The sequence below is a fragment of the Pocillopora verrucosa genome, chromosome 3 (assembly GCF_036669915.1).
Source record: "Pocillopora verrucosa isolate sample1 chromosome 3, ASM3666991v2, whole genome shotgun sequence".
Lineage (NCBI taxonomy): Eukaryota > Metazoa > Cnidaria > Anthozoa > Scleractinia > Pocilloporidae > Pocillopora > Pocillopora verrucosa.
The window spans coordinates 26,638,282-26,643,819 of record NC_089314.1 but is presented as its reverse complement, the minus strand read 5'-3'; the positions used below and the strand labels follow the sequence as shown (position 1 = coordinate 26,643,819).

The 5,538-nt window shown below is 36.5% G+C and overlaps 1 long non-coding RNA gene across 1 annotated transcript; it reads left to right on the top strand.

The window, feature by feature from the left end:
• The first annotated feature begins 428 nt into the window (after positions 1-428).
• On the top strand, positions 429-5,538 carry LOC131772351 (uncharacterized). Its single transcript, XR_009339253.2, has 2 exons — positions 429-556; positions 4,449-5,538. It is a non-coding gene; the product is annotated as an uncharacterized lncRNA (long non-coding RNA).

The window sequence follows — 5,538 nt, the reverse complement described above, 5'->3', positions numbered from 1 at the left end:
AATCGACATGATGTCATTTTTTTGCTTTCTGTTCCTTAGTTTAATTTATTTCTCGTCTTGTATTTTATTTCTTTTAGTTTTTCTTATGTCATTCAAAACCAAATGAAAGCTAGATATATATATATATTACGTAATAAACAATGTCTTTTGAGTTGGGGAATCTAGAGCAAATTGCCGGCTACTCCTGTAACTGTACACTAGGGGCTGAGTGCAGCCGATAATTCTATCGACAAGTATAGTCAGTATCTAAACTGTGCACCGAGAATCGTCTGGAACACGTTTTTCTTATACCCGTTACTATTTTGGGATAAAGGAAGAATTGAAAACAAATAGAAATTTAACCAGCTGCCAATAATGATCCAATGATGGACAGCAACAGCTGTAATGCTACAAGAAATGCAAACGAGAGTCCAAATTAAAAGATCGAAGCTCGAATGAAACGTTGATTCACATCCGAGCACCGCGTGTGTCTGAACATCAGGTCCATTTCCAGAACTTATTCTTTTCACCAAAGGAGTAATCGGGTGGTAAATTCTCGTCACATTCTGTCAAGCAGGTAGGAATTGATAAAAAAGAAATTTTTAACCAGTCGGTTTAGTCTCGATATAATAAAAAATTCCCAGGGATAGCTCAGAGAGAGATAAACAACACTACTTCGTTTAGTTAATTTTCAGATATTGGTGGAAAGAATGAGGCTCTCCTTCCTCACAAAAAAATCAAAGATATCTTATTCCCACTGTACACTTAGTCGGTGGTTTTATCAAGTTATTTCTTAGCTGTTTGTCATTTCGTGTAAATACCGGTTAAACTCTTGGTGTGCATCGAGATATTTGAAAAGCACTTTTACCTCTTACTAGGCTTTTCTATCATGAATTTATAAGATCATTTGAAAGGAAGAAGGAAATAGCAATGCGGGTGTAAAGTTTATTTGATTGATATACGTATTAGACGGAACCAACGATGAAATAAGTTGTGAAATTTTTTTTTATTTGCGCGATTTGGTGTTTTGCGTGTACATCGGCTGCAATTTTGAATTACAAGAGGACCGTTTGCACGCGAACTTAAGTATTCATATACTCCACGCTGTTTTCTTTTAATTTCCTGTGGTATTAATCATGACTTTTTAAATTTGATTCGATGGCGACAATTTAAAGGGAACTGAGAGGGCTGTCACTCTTAGGAGTAAATGGATGTGTTTGACGTGTTTGATAGCCAATAAGCAGGGATGGTGATAATAAACACCTTATTATGATTCAGCCGTTTTCCAAATAGCTTTATCTGTTGATTATCGGATTGTTTATATCTCTATTTAACAATTGTCGCTAAAAATAACTACTCGGTTGTCAATCTTCTTGCGTGCCTGAATATAAAGAGTATGGCCCTACCAGTTTTTTGTGTTTACTCGGTATACTTTACTACCGCTAGCTGTAGACTTCGTGCTTGATCTGAAGGTAGGTTTACAAACATTTAAACCAAAAGTCGCTCATGTTTATTGCCTGAAAAGCGTGTAATCTATAATCTTTTAAAATCAAACTTAAACTGGTTTATTTTCTTCCATATATATCTAACCCTCAACTAAAAATCGTGAACAGGATGTTTCGTCGGTGAAGATGCAATATTAACACAAAGCCCGATTTCGTATGGTCTTCCTCTACTCGTACCCCTATATATGTTTCGTTGATTATCTTCGCACCTATGTCTCAGTCACTTGACGTTTCGAATTAGCGCAAAAATTTGATGTCGTATGTATTTCCGCTTAGCTCTGCGACGGTACCGTTAGTTATTTTTGGTTTATTTTTCCGTGTCATCAAGATATCGTAGACTCACGAAATCTTCGCGTCGTTTCCTTCGCTTAATCTATTTTACTTCTCCCAATCTAGTATTGTAATTTAGTTACGCCAAGTGACGTGCATATTTCGTGTAGTTGTCAGCACAAATATCATCCTCTTGTAAATTGTTATGGTACAACCTTATTTTATCTCCTCGCGTTCTCATCCAAAATTAATGTTTTGCGAAAACTTACCGCAAGATTTTCATCTCCGGAGGTTGATGACATTACTGTCAAATATTAATGAACATGTGACATTTCACGGGCCGGAGTGAAAACTTATTTCATGTGATGCCGGGCTGTCAGCTTGTTTCATGCTGAAGGAAATAATACGAATTTTTTTTTCAACTTTTTTTTAACTGTCATCACTTTTCGCGAAACGGGGTAGAAGAGAGGACTTTGTGAGACTTTTTAATTTACGACTTAGGTTTTTCTTTTCAGCACGTTCTTGTCTTTACAACCCTCGGTCACGTCGTACATCGTTCTCGAATTCGTCGGGAATCGTCGAGAGTCTTAGGGAAATGACGATGTGAGTTATGACATTCTCTCACGAGAAGCTTTAGTTTGTGTACTCCGTCGAAAAAATTGGCTTAACAACCAGAAATATACCTCAAAGGCGAGGAGAACAAAAACTGAAATTAAGATGGAATTCCAGTTGAAGACTGTAAATTCAAAGCTACCAAAACTAGTTTAGTGCATGCACCCGATCCTAGAAGCTGGTAAAATTAACTAATAGTTTCTTCTTCTTCCAAAGAATTCGATAGGGAAATTAATAAACTCACAATTAAGTTCTGACAATAGTTTTTACGGCCGTCTTGCCGAATAACCTCGCTCGTGAGGGAAATTTATTGATACATAATAATCAATTCTGGCTAGAGAGACTTAGCGAATAATTGTGAACGTCTGAATAAACTGTCTGAAATGGTTTCACTTTTGTCTGACCGTCAGACCAAAAGACGAAAGCATTAATGATCCGTTCGTAATCAGGAGAGACTGAGTTTTGAAAAGAAATAAGTCTACTTTTCTCAGTGAAAATTAGGGCTTTCGGCACACGAAGTAAAAAGGTACCGGATTGGAATTTATAAAATGATAGCGTAGAGTTCATAAACTCCTCAAAAATGTGTTAACGAAGTGATAAGGAAGAATTTTTCTTTGTATGAAACATCAACATACTTTGTTTTTACTTTTTCAATGAAATTACTTCGCCTTCTTTAATTATTCTTTGCTTTAGAAGATAAGGAGGATTTGAAGGATTTCATGCAGCAATTTCCTTTTTCAAAATTTTGTTTTTCCGATTCTTTATACTTCGAAAATTTGACGATAGCTTTTAGTTTTTGATAGTAAAATTGATAAAACCGCGAGAGGGTTTTAACATCAGTTAATGATACTTTTTGTCATGTATTTCAATTTCTATTACAATTAACTGTTTAGGATGGTTTAATTTTTGGCTCTTCACAATCAAAAAATGGAAGCATTTCTGCACGGAATCCATGAAGTTTGTGGCAATCTGCTGCTGTTCTTATGCGTCGCACGAAAGGATTTTCTGTTCACCTTAAGCTATCTGGTGTTTTAATATTTGTCGTTCTCGCAAAAAAATATGATTTTCCATTACGTCAAAAGCGGAGACTTGAAGAAAACTCTTAATACTCTAATAAAATTAAAGTCTTTCTTAGTTATCTGATTCCTTATCTTCGTCTGACCATCGACCTTTTCGTTTTTTGTTTGTTTGTGTTTTCCTTCGTCAAATCTTTCTTATTACGCTAATACTTTAGGCGGTGATCTAAGAGAAAACAGTATAGCTGTGAACAAACTTTTCATTCTTCAAAGAAGATTTATTTACAACAAAATGACTGATGAACGGATTATGAACTCACAATGTAACAATGTCGGTGTTTTATGTGGAGGTGTTCGAAAGAGAAACGCATCTCAGGGGAAACAAACTGAAAGAAAAGCTCAATTAGTGAAAGCAATTTTTTACCAACTCATTTTGAGCTAATTAAAAATGTAACCGCTGAATGTAAGAGGTATAAGTGTGGGTTTATGTTCCGCCGCGAATCACGTACTCAGTCAACGGTGAAACTCAATGCATACTCATGATAAATTAAATCTGTTCTAACGGTGGCCGAACACAGGACTCTTAGAATCGGTAAGCTTTGCACTGGGTTGTTATAAATTCGTCCATTCACATGAACCTTCTCAGCATAAGCGAAGACAGTTGTGCAATGCAGTTGCGTCATTAGCTTGGTAGCGAACCATTTTAGACAGCTAGAATATTCGGGATCAAAGTGCTGTTTTCATAAGTAATCCCTGAGTTTTTAGGTTTTCTTTGTTAGTAATAACTGCCAAAAACAATAGAAAGGAAAGAGGATGAGTTGTTTCATTCAGTCTTGTTCGGTCTTCTGAGACAAAACAGGCTTAATTTAATCAAGCATGCCGATTCCTGGCCGATCACTACAAAGAGGTGCTAAATTAATTTCTCTGACTTAATTAAATAGCTTTTAGTGCTTTTCACCTAAGTAAGCATTGAAATTCAGAGCACGTACGAGTTTTTCCGACAAACATACTGTTTATAAACTGTGCAGTCTTCGTTCCTGGGTAAGGAGTTTTCTTCTCTTTTCAGATTTTATCCAGTTTCAAGAAGTGTCATCTGGACTGTCACTGATATTTTTGGTCAATGTGGACTTCCGGAATGGAACGACTTGACGTTCCAAGGAACATTTTGGAATCACAGAGAAGTGTTAGCCCAAGCACAGCTTCGGAGTCAGGCGAAGAACAAGGCTCAGAAATTCAGACAGCAAGTGAACCATTTGAATCAGTTCAGCGAATGTCTCGCGCGCTTTCACCGGCGTCGATTTCTGTCTCCTCTGAAGAAAATAAGGTCACGACAACAAGAAGCCAACTAAAGATAAAACATCATTGCATTGCGCGAACCGATAATCAGTCATTTACTGCTTCATTCCCGCTAAGCGGGGAATCAACTCTTCAAGGAACACCATGGGAAGAAGCTCTCTATGGGAAGCGTCCTGGAAAAAAAATTCAAAGAACTGACAAAGAGACGGAGATTGTCGCTTTTTGGCGTCAGTTTTTTGGATAGAATTATCATGACCTTGCCTGCTTAGAAGTTAACAAACTATGTCAGGTCTGTGCAAGGTTTGGTAAACTGTAAAAGATTTTCATATCTGACCGCTCTGTCTTGTGGTCTTTTACCTAAAAGAAGACGAATTCAGAACACTTTTCAAAACATCATTTAGTTTTTAAGACGGAAGTACAGATGTAGAAAAATTTTAAACATTCGAATCGATGTCAGGATGTAGATTTATTTCTAACTGCCTGTCGGTGTTTTAACAGCCTATCCAATATCATGACGAGATTCTCACCATAACCACTTCCTATAGTTAATAGATTTGTCTTGATGCTGTTTGCCACAACTCGTATGAGAATTGTGTGATGGAAATACAAAATTTTCAACGATTTCATTCGATCCCGCAGAGATAGATTTATTACCAGAGATGTAATTGCTTATCATTTATATCTGGAACATTGTTAACCAAATGATGGAACATTCGTTTATCCTAATGGAATAATCATTTCTACGCAAAGTTTTTGTAAGGAATATCAACAAACACGTAAGCGGGTGAATGTCAAGGTCATCCAATGATGACTGTTTATCTTTTTCACCAAGTAAATAAAGCTTTTGAATTTTTATGAAA